Source organism: Balaenoptera acutorostrata, chromosome 3 (genome assembly GCF_949987535.1).
Source record: "Balaenoptera acutorostrata chromosome 3, mBalAcu1.1, whole genome shotgun sequence".
Taxonomy (NCBI): Eukaryota; Metazoa; Chordata; class Mammalia; order Artiodactyla; family Balaenopteridae; genus Balaenoptera; species Balaenoptera acutorostrata.
The window spans coordinates 148,781,570-148,797,646 of NC_080066.1; positions in this window are offsets into that span (position 1 = coordinate 148,781,570).

Below are 16,077 nucleotides of genomic sequence, written 5' to 3' on the forward strand. Positions count from 1 at the left end.
ACCATTTTAAAGTGAACAATTCAGTGACATTTAGCACATTTACAGTGTTGTGCAACACCCACTTCTGTCTAGTTCCAAAACATTTAATCACCCTGAAATCAACCCCCGTGCTCATTAAGCTATTATTCCGCATGAACCATATTATTTTTTTGAATTGATTATTAGGAACTGGGCTGTGAAACCCATGGATGTCATAGGCCACGTGGCATTGCCACCTGGTGGAGGTGGTAGTGTTGGTGCTGTGACGAGAGAGGCTGTGGATCTCCTTGTCTCCTAAAGTGTGGGAAACCCCACAGATGTGGGATTTTTTCCATTACAGAATCTCACTCGGATTCCAACCTTCCTTCCTTACAGCTGGCCCTCCCCAGTTCCAAGATAAAGCTGAGGCCCTGCTGACCTGCTTCCTGGGATCCTCACTGCCTCTCCTGTTAGGACTAACTCCTCAAATTCCCAGGAGTTTGCATGGAAAGCCCTGGACATGTGATTTGGGATGAGCCAGGTCAGTAAATGCAACGGGTCTAACGTTTCTCCAAGTCTTAGACACAGCTCTACGCCTATTCTAAGCCTGCTTGAAAATAAATAGTTCAAAAGATTCACACTGAAATGACCCTCAGACCTCCTTTGGCCAGTCACAAGCCTGGGTCTGGCTGCCAAGGATAATCAGTGCTTCCGCACGGCTGGAGCTGAGCTACGTGCTGCCAGGCTGGCCAAGAAGCCCTGGGGGCTTGGTGAAGGTGGAGGTTTGGGGGTGAGGGCAAATGCCTGGAAAGGCTGTTCGGTTTGTGATTGTCAACACTCAGGGAATATTCGCATGATGTCTCATATTATTTGTATAAACTGAAATTTATTCTTAGTTAAATCTCCCACATTCTTTAAAAAATTTATGTTTAATGATACAAATAATACATGAAAACCTTCCAATGTTTTTACTGTTATTGTAAGTCTGTTTCCTATTCCACTTTTCATCCATCACTGGGTCCAGGTTGCTCTGTGTGTGTGTGTGTGTGTGTGTGTGTGTGTGTGTGTGTGTGTGGTGTGTGTGTATTGATCTGGGTGCCATGCCCTGTGCTAGGCTGAAGATATTAAGACAATGTTTTTAATGAGCTTCTTTTGGGAGGACTAGAATCCCAACTCCCTTGGCTTCCACCTCCGTCCCATGTGACTTCTCTCTCTTTCTTCACATGCAGCCACAGCTTGGGTTGTGGGACTGGATTAATTACATCAAGCAGAGATGAGGTATGAGGTGAAGTAGGCTCACAAATGAAGAATCAGCTCCCAGTGGATCCCAGTAGTGCCGGGAAACTTGTGACTCTTAGTGAGTGTGTGGAGACCCTGCTCTCTCTCAGCCCCTGCCTTGGGGTTTGGTGTCTGTTACAGACTGAATGTCTGTGTCACCCCCAAATTCATATGCTGAAACCCTACCTACCCCCAAAGTGATGATATTAGGAAGTGGGGCCTTTGGGAGGTGATGAGAATTAGATGCGGTCATGAGGATGGAGCCCCATGAATGGGATTAGTGCCCTTTAAGAGTCATGAGAGAGATGGTTTCCTGTCTCTGCTGTCCACCAGGTGAGAATACAATGAGAAGCTGGCAGTCTGTGAGCCAGAGGATGACTTTCACCAGAACTCAGCCATGATCTCAGACTTCCAGCCTCCAGAACTGTGAGAAATACATTTCTGTTGTTCATAAGCCACCCAATCTATAGTATTTCTGTGTTCATAGCTCAGATGGACTAGGACAGTATCTAATGCTGGTATTCCAGCAGTACCATGGGCTTGCATCTAGGCAGCAGTGGGTGAGGACCCCTTCCGGGTGGGGCAGGAGACTGATGCTAGAAGACCTTCTAGATTATGCCTGGGCTGGCTGGTTCAGGTTTCCTTTCCATCCCCCTCCTGGAGCAACCTCAGAGTCTGTGCTGATGGCGCCTCTACCTGCTGGTCTCACCATTCCTACCTTACCTCTCCCATCCCCTCACTTGCTCACTTCTTCAGTTGTGTATTTTCTTCATTGATAATTTAACTTAAATTTTCTGAGAGATTTAATGTGTTGAGTAAATTAAGCATTCAATAATTTGCCAATGATCTTCCTGTACTGAGGAAATAAATATCAACGGCAAAATTTTCGGTCATAGAAAATAGAGTGAAGCAAGGTTTAAAGTGGAGTCAAGCAACAGATAGCTGCCAAAAATTTTGTGCTGGCCTTTGTAACTACCATGGCCAGTAGAGTATGGTGGAAATGATGCTATGTGACATCTGAGGCTGGTTCTTGAAAATGCCATGAACTTTTATTGGTGTGTTTCTTTATATTTTTCTTGCAAATGTTATAGTTTCTTCTTTATGAACATGGTTGTTGTATATTAACAACTTTATATCTTCATGGTGAATTATAGGCTTTATCATCATACAGTGCTCCTCTTTGTCTCTTTTAATGTCACTCCTCTTGTTTTTTACATTTATATATTCTCTGCATACCTTTGTCTTTTAAACATTGTTAACCTATCTGAATTTCTTTGTTTTAGGTGTGTCCTTTGCACATAGCGTCCATAGGTTTTCATTTTGCTTTGTTGGCCAATCTAAAAATCTGTTCCTTTTCTTTCTTTTTTTTTTATAAGCAGATATTCATTTTTAATTATTATTTATTTATTTATTTATTTTTGGCTGTGTTGGGTCTTCATTTCTGTGCGAGGGCCTTCTCCAGTTGCGACGAGCGGGGACCACTCTTCATCGCGGTGCGCGGGCCTCTCACTATCGTGGCCTCTCTTGTTGTGGAGCACAGGCTCCAGATGCGCAGGCTCAGTAGTTGTGGCTCACGGGCCTAGTTGCTCCACGGCATGTGGGATCTTCCCAGACCAGGGCTCGAACCCGTGTCCCCTGCAACGGCAGGCAGATTCTCAACCACTGCACCACCAGGGAAGCCCTTTTCCTTTTCATATGTGAGTTAAAAGGTAAATGATATGATCAATATGTTTGGCTCATTTCTGTCATATTATTATGACATATGTCATATATCTCTTTTATCTTTCATATATCTTGTCATATAACTTTCACTATGCGGACTTTTATGTTCTTTCTCTCTTGATGTGCCTTTTGGTGTTTAGGAAATTTTAATTTTTGTTCTAATGGTCATCTTTATATTCATACCTTTACATAATGCCTGAAGTACTCTCTCTTCTTTTCTTTGGAGGTGGCCTATTGTCTTTTGCTGCCATAATATGAACAACATTAAAATCAGGTAGTAGGGAATTCCCTGGAGGTCCAGTGATCAGGACTCGGTGCTTTCACTGCCGAGGGCCCGGGTTTAATCCCTGGTTAGGGAACTAAGATCCCATAAGCCATGCAGCACAGCCCCCCCAAAAAAACCCTCTTCTCCCTATCCCCGCCTTTTCCACCAGTATTTAAAGTAATATTGTCTTATTCCCAAATAATACTTATAAGGCAATCAGCATGCTTATTCTACTTTTCATACCCACTCTTCATTCTTATCCAGTTTATGATAGTTGCATTTTATTTACATTGTCAGAGCATGTAAGCACCACATGCTATCCTGTCTCACTTATAACCATCATTTGGTCTTAATTTTACAGGTAAATATACATTTAGTGCCTACCACCAGTGCTTATGTATGTATCTTTTCAGTATTTTTGTTTGTTTGTTTTCTAAAACTAATTTTCTAGTAGATTCCTTAGGAAAGGATCATGGAAAAATATTCCTGAGTTCTTGCATGTTATCAAAAGTTTTACCTGTGGCCTTTATACTTGAAGGTCAGTTTGGCTGGATATAAAATCCACAGCTCACATTTTCTTTTCTTGAGTGTCTTAAATATGTTATTCCATTGTATTTTGGTAGAAAGCATCACTGTCAGAAGGTCTGATGACAACCTCATTTTCTTTCCCTTGTAAGTGATTTGGTCTTTTTGCCTGGATGTTCAAACAATCCTCTTTTATTTTTTTATTTTTTTTGGCTTTGTCATGTGACTTATGGGATCTTAGTTCCCCAACCAGGGATTGAACTTGTGCCCTTGGCAGTGAAAGCGCTGAGTCCTAACCACTGGACCACCAAGGAATTCCCAAACAATCCTTTTCTGTTACTACTATTTTTTTTTTTTTAAGTGAATTGAGTATTTTTGGAGAAAGTGTTGAGTCAAAAGAGTTTTGTAACTTCTCGGTTCTAGAGCTCCTTCTTCTGTTGTTCTTGCAAAGTGATAAAAAATATGGTCTGGCATTTTCTGACATCTGTTTCCTCTACTTCACTCTCCTACTTTTATCTGACTTTATCCTTTGCTTCTATTGTCCAGTCCTGTTCTATTTGGATACTATTTCCAGTACCTCCTCTTCAGTGTGGGGCTTCCTCTGGATAGGAGTTTTGGCTTGTTAGTTTTGAGAGTTCACAGGGCCCAGCCTTTTCTAGCACCACCAGCCAACACTGCATTGTGGTGCCCTTGTCCTGACCTGTGAATGGGTCCTGCAGAAGACCCTCTAAGTTTCAGCTACTCATCTTAGATCGACTTGCTTCATTTTCCAGTGAAGTTTTAGGATTTGGGGGTACTTAGTGGTTTGGGGGTACCTTGTCACCTAATACTGTTGTAGATGTTGTCTGGGGCCTCTGACTTTGCTCTCCTGAAAACTCCATCTGTGTATGGGAGATTAAAAAACTGTGCCCCTGCCACTGTTTTCTCTGAATCCATTCTTACCCCCACTTTTTAATAATAAACTGTATCTTCGAAGATAGTTTTAGATTTACAAAAATATTGTAAAGATAGTACAGAGAGTTCCCATATAGTCTGCCTCTGGGTTTTTCCTCTATATTAACATCTTACATTAGTACAGTACATTCATTATAATTAATGAACCAATATTGATGCATTATTATTCATTGAAGTCCATATTTTATTCAGGTTTCCTCACTTTTTACTAACGTTGTCTCCTGTCCCAGGACCCCATCTAGGACACCACATTACCTTTAGTCATCACGCCTCCTCACGCTTCCCTTGGCTGTGATGGTTTCTCAGACTTTCCTTGTTTTTGAGGAGTATCGGTCAGGTATTTTGTAGAATGTCCCTCAACTGAATTTGTCTGATGTTTTTTCTCATGATTAGACTGAGTTTATGGGTTTGGGGAGGAAGAGCCCAGAGGTAACATGCCATTCTCTTCCCATCGTAGCAAGGGTACAGGCTGCCTCAGATTCCTCGCTCGTTCCGATTCCTCGGCCCAGCTTAGAGAATACAAGATTTATTAAGCTTGAATAAGATCCCAGAGGTAGAAAGTGGCAGAATCCAGGAATCCAACCCAAACTCAGTCTGCTTTACCTTGGAGCCCGTACTTTTAACCACTCTGCCATGCTGGTTCTAGGAATTAAGTCATTAATTTAGCAAAGGCCTCACACCATCGTCTTCTTTCTAGTTCCTGCACTGTGTCCTCTCCCCAGAGCCCCTCTCATCCAGGGGCCATGCCTCCCCTCTTATCCTTGCTTTATGAAGGACGTCCACTCTTCCTCCCCACCCAGGGGCCAGGCCATTTCCCCCTTGCCCACCTCCCCACATCAAGCTGCCAAAAGGCCCAGTGATGAATGGGAAGGGAAAGCGGAAGGGGAGGGAGGGGGATAGGAGGTGGGGGAGGAGGAAGAGGGGGAGGAGGAGGAGGGAGAGGAGTGGGGGCGGAGCAGGCAGAGTGGGATGGAGTGGGGGCCAGAGTGGCAGAGCCACAAACTCTAATTTAATCACAGGGCCCATGCTCAATTTAACAGACACAAGGGCTCAGAATGGGGTCCCTGTGTGACGGAGGGGCAATCAGCCCGCTGCGGTCCCTGGGAAAGCATTAATTGCGGCTGACAATGTGTAAACAGTGGGGATGAATGGAGCGTGCAGGTGTGAGCGGCTGGGGCCAGCGGGGTTGTTTTCACACGCGCTGCAGCTCCTCCACTGCTGACCTGCTCCCCAGAACAGGATTAGTGACAGCAGTTGGGGACTGTTGAGAGTGCTGGAGTTTGGCACAGAGCAAGTGGCTGAGAGCAGAGGGGAAGCGGGGGAGGGTCTGGGAGGGCAGAGGCCTGGGAGACCAAAGGCGGTGGAGGGTGTGTGTGTGTGTGTGTGTGTGCACTCGCGTGTGCGCACGTGCGCCTGGCCTACCCCCCAGCCAAGCCACCGGCTCTCTGCAAAGCAAGGCTGACCTTTAAATAACAGCTGAAGGTGTCAGGGCCTGGTCAGCACAGGGGCTAGGCTGGGGTCTGCCGTCCACTGAGCCTGGGAAGCTGGAGAGAGGCCCCTGAGGTCTTGAGGCCTGAGGGTCTGAGGGCCCGGAGATGTCTCGGGGAAGACCAGGCAGTGCTGGGGACCCGGAGCAGCTGGGCCCTCCTGAACCAGCACGAAGATGCCCAGAACATCTGGGTGGGAAAGCAGGGGTGGCTGTGTGGAATTGGAGAGTTGCTGAGAAACAAGTCCAGAAAAGCCTTGATATTCAAACATCTTTCATCTCAGGATCCCAGAGCTCCTTTCCAAAACTGTCTCCACTTGACAAAGGTAAAAAAATGTAAATTCCCAGAGTGTGCAGGATGGGGGTGGGTTCTCTGTCTGGCCACAACTGGCTCCTGGAATCTGCTGGCTCCACTTAGAGCAAGCACCTCAAGATTTTGACTCATAATATCCTATAATAATAATAGCGCTATTTGTGACTATTACGGATTCTGCTTAGTGAGCTATATACTATGTGCCAAGCCTTCTGCTAAACACTACTTATATAAACCTCTGGGTCTGCTTCATGGGCAGCTTCCTATGAGTATCTGGTCTTCCCAGTTCTGTTGTGACTTTCTGGGGACAAAGGCAATGCCCCCCATTTCTTTCGTCTCTCCCACAATTCCTAGAACTCAGCTGGGCCCTCAGGAATCCCAGGAGTTCTTCAGCCTTTATCCGGTAGGCACTGAAGATTCATGGCCTGTTTCACGTAATTGTCACTGGGTTTCGGATGACCCTAGCCACCGTGATGACTGAGAGGATGGAGGAATGACTTGGAGGTAGACAGGTTGCAACAATTATTTTGTGAAGAAACTGTGGGCCCAGTTCCACCAGGAGCTTCTGCAGCCTCCATAAGGGCATCTATCCAGAGAAAACTATAATTCGAAAAGATACGTGCACCCCAATGTTCATCGCAGCACTATTTACAACAGCCAAGACATGGAAGCAATCTAAATGCCCATGGACAGATGAATGGATAAAGAAGATGTGGTGTATATATACAATGGAATATTACTCAGCCATAAAATGGAATGAAATTGAGTTATTTGTAATGAGATGGATGGACCTAGAGTCTGTTATACAGAGTGAAGTAAGTCAGAAAGAGAAAAACAACTACTGTATGCTAACGCATGTACATGGAATCTAAAAAAACGGTACTGATGAACCTAGTGGCAGGGCAGGAATAAAGACCCAGACATAGAGAAAGGACTTGAGGACACAGGAAGGGAAGGGGAAGCTGGGACAAAGTGAGAGAGTAGCACTGACATGTATACACTACCAAATGTAAAATAGATAGCTAGTGGGAAGCAGCCGCATAGCACAGGGAGATCAGCTCAGTACTTTGTGTCCACCTAGAGAGGTGGGATAGGGAGGGTGGGAGGGAGACGCAAGAGTGAGGAGATATGGGGATATACGTATACATATAGCTGGTTCACTTTGTTGTACAGCAGAAACTAACACAACATTGTAAAACAATTATACTCCAATAAAGATGTGGGAAAAAAACCCCAACACAGTGAGATACGACCACATACCTACTAGAATGGCCAAATTTTTTAAAAAAAGATAGTACAAGTAGTGGTGAGACAGTGGAGTAACAATAACTCTCATACATTGCTGATGGGATAGCACAATGGCACAGTCATCATGAAAAACACTGCAGCAATTTCTTACAAAGTTAAACATATAGTTATCATTCAGCCCAACAATCCTACTCCCAAAGAATTTAAAGTATTTACCCAAGATAATTAAAATTTATGTCCAAACAAAAATCTGTACGTGAATGTTCAAAGCAGTTTTATTTGTAATAGCCAAAAACTGGACACCCAAATGTCCATCAACCGGTAAATGGATAAACAAATTACAGTACATCCATACATACAATGGAATATTCCTTAGCACTATAAAGGAATGAACTCTTGATACATGCAACAACATGTATGAATCTCAAAAGCATGATGCTAAGAGAAATAAGGCAAGCTCAAAAGGCTACATATGGCATAATTACAATACATTTATATGACATTCTAGAAAAAAGAAGACTGTAAGGACCGAAATCAGATCAGTAGCTGTCAGGAGATGCGGGTGGGAGAAGGGACTTGACTACAAAGCAGCACAAGGGAACTTTTTGGAGTGATTAAAATATTCTATATTTTGATGAGGATGGTGGTTATATGACTGTGTGCATTTGTCAAAATTCCTCAAACTGCGTGCCTAAAAGGAGCAAATTTTACTGTGAATAAATTATTGTACCTCAATAAATCTGAATTTAAAAGAATAAAAAAGATGTGGTACATATATACAATGTATATAAAAAAGAATGAAGTAATGCCGTTTGCAACAACATGGAAGACCCAGAGATTATCATACTAAGTGAAGTGAGCCAGACAGAGACAAATATCATATGACGTCACTTATATGTGGAACACCCTCACTCCATACATGATGTAAATGAACTTATTTACAAAACAGAAATAGACCCATAGACACAGAAACAAACTTACAGTTATCAAAGGGGAAAGGGGGGGGATAAATTAGGAGTTTGGGATTAAAATATACACACTATTATATACAAAATAGATAACCAACAAGGACCTACTGTACAGCGCAGGAAACTCTACTCAGTATTTTGTAATAACCTATAAGGGAAAAGAATCTGAAAAAGAGTATAGATAGATAGATAGATAGATAGATAGATAGATAGATAGATAGATGTGAATCACTGTGCTGTGCACCTGAAGCTAACATTTACATTTACACGACATTGTAAATCAACTATACTTCAATAAAAACTAAGGAGTTGCAGCAAACCAGGTGAGGGGTGAGGACAGGTGAGGCAGAGGCATTGTGGAGGAGCAGGCAGCGTTGACGGACATGGAGGAGATGAATTCCCAGGACTCCAGGGCTGGTTGGCTATGGGCTGTGACAGCCCAGGGCGCTGGTTTGAGTGACTGGCAGGGAATACAGACTGAGGTGTAGGTTCATAGTGCAAGATAATGAGTTGGGTTTGGAATGACTTCCTTTCTGATGATTACTGTGGACTCAAGGTGGGTGAGCATGAACTGAGAGCCAAAAAAGAGTCCCATGGGCATTTCCTGGAGGACAGTCAGCATGCTGGGTCCCCACATCTCCTTTCAGTCGAGGGCCCTGGACCAGGCTGAGTCCCCAGCAGGAAGGTTTCCTGCCTGGGAATGCCAGCCTCATTCTGAACACCTGCTGGGTGCCAGCCAGGAGCTGGGGAGCCGGAGCAGGGTGAATTGGTTATACAAACTGACGACAGGCCAGAAGAGGCAAAGAAAGTCAAGCTGGCTCTAAAATATCTCATGTATAACCCAAGGAAAAACAACACACAGATGTGAATTGAGTTCAGGACCTTGAACCTGCGCTTTTTTCAGGTAGACTGTTCCCCACCTGTTTGTTTTTATTTCCTTTTTAGAGAGAGAGATGAATTATTTTTTTCCCCTGCAAGGTCCAAGCACCTGAAGTGAAGTGACTTTCCAACCAAAGGAAGGTCACTGGTAATCCAGGCCTAAAATACTGGGTGTGAGAAGCTGGATACTGAGTACTATCTGTATTTTGGGGTCATTTTCCTATTTTAGTTTTTAAATGATGGTTTCTGGTATAGTGGTTCTGGAGTCAGAGCCTGGGATCAGATCCCAGCTCTATCACTTGCCAGCTATGTGATTTTGGGCAAGACTTAAGCACTCTCTGCCTTAGTTTCCCCACCTATAAAATGGGGATGGTAATACCTATTGCATGGCACTACCGTGAGGACCACAGGAGTTCACGCGTATACTTGCTGAGAAGTGTGTCTGGCTCATCCTAAGTATCACTAAATATTATTATGACAACTGGGGGTTTCTCAACTTTTCCTGCTTCAGCCCAAGAAGGGCTCTTCTCGGGGACCCTTCTGGCTTTTCTGCTCCATTGGTCCCTGTACAGATGGTGCATCAGCTTATGGGGCCCTCAAGATGCAGTCCTAATAGGAGGTCAGGGCGGTCTAGTAATTCATCATTCCCACTCTCATCTGAGATGCTTTAGCTCTGTGGGCCAGACTTGAACAGTGGTTTCTCCATGTTGAGATTTATTAAATCAGATTTAAAAATAAAAACTGATAGATGGATATAGAGTATTAACTATTTGGGGAAGTGGAAATATTAAAGAAAGAATAATCATCATTTCATACAGGGACATTTTACCACCAAAAATGTTGAAAGGGAACATTGGACATTGATGAGTTTTGATCCCCAAGCATCCATTCACCTGCTTTAGGTAACAGCCCCTATTTTGGTATGTCCATCTCTCCCCAACAATCAGCCCCTGACTCAGAGCTGAAGCCTGGGACAGGTGTAAGCCAATCAGGGCTTCTCTCACCTCGGGCCCCAGCAATGCGGCTCAACCAGATGCAGTGAGGCACAGAGACTGACTAGGATTCTGGGGAAGAAGCAGCTGCTCCTTTCTGCTGAGCTCTGACCTGAGAGTACACAGCGTGGAGGTGGTGCTGCCATATTGCTAGCTTGGGAGCCTGAGGCCAACAGGGAGGAAGGCAGAGTCAAAAGGTGAGCGTGTAATTTGAGCGCCAAGTCCAGCCACGCCTGAAGTCTCTGGATTTTTGTTTTAATATAACCTTTTTTATTTTAAAATAGTTTTAGATTTACAGAAACATTGTGAAAACAGTACAGAGAATTCCCATAGATGCCATACCCAGTTTCTCCTATTATTAACATCTTACATTAGTGTGGCACATTTATCTCAATTAATGAACTGACATTGGTGCATTATTATTGAATGAAGTCCATATTTTATTCACGTTTTCTTAGTCTTCCCCTAATGCCCTTTTCTGTTTCAGGGGCCCATCCTGGATACCACATTCCATGTAGACTCCTGTTGGCTGTGACAGTTTCTCAGACTTGTTTTTGGTGACTTCGACTCTTTTGACAAATACTGGTCAGATATTCTGTAAAATGCCCCTTAATTGGGACTTGCCTGATGTTTTTCTCATGATTAGGCTGCGGTTGTATGTGCTTGGAGGAAGACCACAGAAGCAAAGTGTCATTCTCATCACATCATATCAAGGGTGCCTACGATCAACATGACGTCCCTGCTGATGTTGACCTTGATCACCTGGCTGACGTGGGGTCTGTCAGGTTTCTCCGCTGTCAAGCTATTTATTTATTTAAGGAATGGTTATATTTATTCTTTAAACACTCTTTCAAAAAATCTTAAGGGTGCCTAACTTTACAATGGCTGGACACTGTCAAATTATTCTTTTATCGCCCTTTCTATACTGTTCTTTTTGGAAGGAAGTCAGTATGTGCAGCCCATGCTTAAGGAGTGGGGATTTATGTTGCTTTTTTTTTGAGGATGGAGTATCTACATAAATTATTTGGAATTCTTCTGTATGGGAGATTTCTCTTCTCCCCCATTTATGTATTCATCATTTATTTATATAAGTATGGACTCTTGCATATTCATATTATACTTTGGGATATAATCCAGTGCTACTTTATTTATTTTGTTGCTCAGACTATTCCAGCTTTGAGCACTGGGGGGTGGGGTGGTCTTTCAGTTGGCTTCCATCATTGTGGTCACCTGGGCTTTTCAGTGACACGAGCTATCAATTTCTATTTAGTCTAAGTCTTTTTAGTCTTTTTATACTTTTTAAGTCAGTTTATGTGAAGGTTTCTGTCGCTTGTAACCACAAGATTCTTTTTTTTTCCCCACTCAGAACCTTGATACGTTTATTTAATTAATTTATTTATTTATTGGAGTATAGTTGCTTTACATGCTGTGTCAGTTTCTGCTGTACAGCAAAGTGAATCAGCCATACATATACATATATGCCCTCTTTTTTGGATTTCCTTCCCATTTAGGTCACCACAGAGCATAGAGTAGAGTTCCCTGTGCTATACAGTAGGTTCTCATTAGTTATCTATTTTATACATACTAGTGTATATATGCCAATCCCAATCTCCCAGTTCATCTCCCCCCTTCCCCTTGGTATCCATACGTTTGTTCTCTACGTCTGCGTCTCTATTTCTGCTTTGCAAATAAGATCATCTATAACCACCAGATTCTTAACAAATCTTAAGAGAGAGTGCTTAGGTTGTATTACTTGTTGAACATTTCACATGTTGCCAATATTTCTCTTATGTCCATGCAGCTGAATGACCATTTTACCCTGGAAAGAACCAATTCTCCCTTGGGCTGTGGCGACCACTTCGCTGAGCACTGTGATAATAGCAGGAGGCTTGGGAGACCGGGGCGTGTGTGGTTCAAGTTTCCGCCTCGTGCTCATAGACGAGTCACGTAACCTCTGACTTAGAAAAGGGGCACAGAGATGAGAGGGGATTAAGTGACATCACACCATTGTGGTGTCATCCGGAGGCCAAGACTGTACCCCTCATCTGCTGAACTGGCTGCTGGGGAGTATGAATGAGGCTCCCCCAAACTAGGCTGCCAGATGAAATACAGGACACCCGGCCAACTGTGAATTTCAGATAAGTAATGAAGAATTTTTAGTACAAGTATGTCCCATATATCGCACAAGTATATTGTGTATAAGCACAATATAGTTATACTAAAAAAAGTATTCACTGTTTATCTGAAACTCAAAGTTAATTGCGTGTCCTGGGCCCCTACCCCAAGTGCCCTCCCATGTTAGGCTCCTCAGGGCGTGTACTCCAGGGAAGGTAGCTCTGCAACTTGAACTTGACCACATGGCTCAAGCTATGTGGTGTCCTGGGAAGAGTAAGACTTTGTCAGAGTCTCATGAGTTCAAATCTCACTACCCCCTGCTTTGGGCAGGCTGCTTGACACTTCTGAGCTCAGTTTCCATACTCCATCATGCAATGGGCTGATAATTCACGGATGCCGTTATAACACTTTATAGGGTTTCTTTTTTTTTTTTTTAATATATATATATTTAATTAATTCATTTATTTATTTATTTTTGGTGCATTGGGTCTTTGTTGCTGCACATGGGCTTTCTCTAGTTGCGGTGAGCAGGGGCTACTCTTCGTTGCAGTGCGCGGGTTTCTCATTGCGTTGGCTTCTCTTGTTGTGGAGCACGAGCTGCAAGCGTGCAGGCTTCAGTAATTGTGGCACACGGGCTCAGTAGTTGTGGCTTGCGGGCTCTAGAGCACAGGCTCAGTAGTTGCGGCGCACGGGCTTAGTTGCTCCACGGCATGTGAGATCTTCCCAGACCAGGGCTTGAACCTGTGTCCTCTGCATTGACAGGCGGATTCTTAACCACTGCACCACCAGGGAAGTCCCTTTATAGGGTTTCTGTGTGGATTAAATGGTCTGACATTTAGTGGACACTCAGTCAATGGTGGCTGCTATTGATGTTACTCTCATCTGGACAAGCGAACAGAAAGTCCTGAGAAGGCAAGAGAGGAGATTCAGGGTCATGGCAAGTCAGCCTCCTCACTCCTAACCTGTCCCCTTCTCTGAGCCAGAGGGCATGCCAAATCCCAGAGGCAGAGGCTGGGGGTGCAGATGCGGTGAGGCTGCTCTGTGAGAACTTCTCTGGGGCCTGGGCTCTGTGCTGGAGCTCTGCATCCCATCGGGGTCCAGCTTTCCAAGACATTGGGATCCTCCAGGTGGTGCTGGGCTTGAGGCTGAAGGCAGGAGCCTGTGTTGATAGGGTTTGCAAGGGGCTAGTCCTGGGGGACAAAAGAGGAAACTGCTTCCTGGGGGAAGCTGACCTTTCTTTTCATAAGCAGGGCAGGTACACAATAATGAAGATAACTAAATTTACTGAGCACTTAGTATGTGCCAGGTACTGTTTTAGGCACTTTTATTTCCAGTTTTTTTTTTAATCAGCTTTGAAATTTATTTTTAAAGGTGTTTTGCAGTATGCTGTATTATGATTATTTCCAATTCTTTTTTTTTTGAATTTTATTTTATTTATTTATTTATTTTATTTTATTTTATTTTTAAAATACACCAGGTTCTTATTAGCTATCTATTAGTGTATATATGTCAATCAGAATCTCCCAATTCATCACCTCCACCCCACTTGCCCCCTTGGTGTCCATGCGTTTGTTCTCTACGTCTGTGTCTCTATTTCTGCCTTGCAAACTGGTTCATCTGTACCATTTTTCTAGATTCCACATATATGTGTTAATATAGGATATTTGTTCTTCTCTTTCTGACTAACTTCACTCTGTATGACAGTCTCTAGGTCCATCCACATCTCTACAAATGACCCAGTTTCGTTCCTTTTTATGGCTGAGTAATATTCCATTGTATATATGTACCACTCTTCTTCATCCATTCGTCTGTCGATGGGCATTTAGGTTGCTTCCATGACCTGGCTATTGTAAATAGCGCTGCAGTGAACATTGGGGTGCATGTGTCTTTTTGAATTATGGTTTTCTCAGGGTATATGCCCAGTAGTGGCATTGCTGGGTCATATGGTAATTCTATTTTTAGTTTTTTAAGGATCCTCCATACTGTTCTCCATAGTGGCTGCATCAATTTACATTCCCACCAACAGTGCAAGAGGGCTCCCTTTTCTCCACACCCTCTCCAGCATTTGTTGTTTGTAGATTTTCTGATGATGCCCATTCTGACCGGTGTGAGGTGATACTTCACTGTAGTTTTGATTTGCATTTCTCTAATAATTAGTGATATTGAGCAGCTTTTCATGTACCTCTTGGCCATCTGTATATCTTCTTTGGAGAAATGTCTATTTAGGTCTTCTGCCCATTTTTGGATTGGGTTGTTTGTTTTTTTAATATTGAGCTGCATGAGCTGTTTATATATTTTGGAGATAAATCCTTTGTCCATTGATTCGTTTGCAAATATTTTCTCCCATTCTGAGGGTTGTCTTTTTGCTTTGTTTATAGTTTCCCTGGCTGTGCAAAAGCTTTGAAGTTTCATTAGGTCTCATTTGTTTATTTTTGTTTTTATTTCCATTACTCTAGGACCTGCATACAGGTCTTTTGTCTCCCTAGGTAGGTTTATTCCTAGGTATTTTATTCTTTTTGTTGCAATGGTGAATGGGAGTGTTTCCTTAATTTCTCTTTCTGATCTTTCACTGTTAGTGTATAGGAATGCAAGAGATTTCTGTGCATTAATTTTGTATCCTGCAACTTTACCAGATTCATTGATTAGCTCTAGTAGTTTTCTGGTGGCATCTTTAGGATTCTCTATGTATAGTATCAAGTCATCTGCAGACAGTGACAGTTTTACTTCTTCTTTACCAATTTGTATTCCTTTAATTTCTTTTTCTTCTCTGATTGCTGTGGCTAAAACTTCCAAAACATGTTGAATAATAGTGACGAGAGTGGACATCCTTGTCTTGTTCCTGATCTTAGAGGAAATGCTTTCAGTTTTTCACCATTGAGAATGATGTTGCTGTGGGTTTGTCATATATGACCTTTATTATGTTGAGGTAGTTTCCCTCTATGCCCACTTTCTGGAGAGTTTTTATCATAAATTGGTGTTGAATTTTGTCAAAAGCTTTTTCTGCATCTGTTGAGATGATCATATGGTTTTTATTCTTCAATTTGTTAATGTGGTATATCACATTGATTGATTTGCATATATTGAAGAATCCTTGCATTGCTGGGATAAATCCCACTTGATCATGGTGTATGATCCTTTTGATGTGCTGTTGGATTCTGTTTGCTAGTGTTTTGTTGAGGATTTTTGCATCTATATTCATCAGTGATATTGGCCTGTAATTTTCTCTTTTTGCAGTATCTTTGTTGGTTTTGGTATCAGGGTGATGGTGGCCTCATAGAATGAGTTTGGGAGTGTTCCTCCCTCTGCAATATTTTGGAAGAGTTTGAGAAGGATGGGTGTTAGCTCTTCTCTAAATGTTTCATAGAATTCACCTG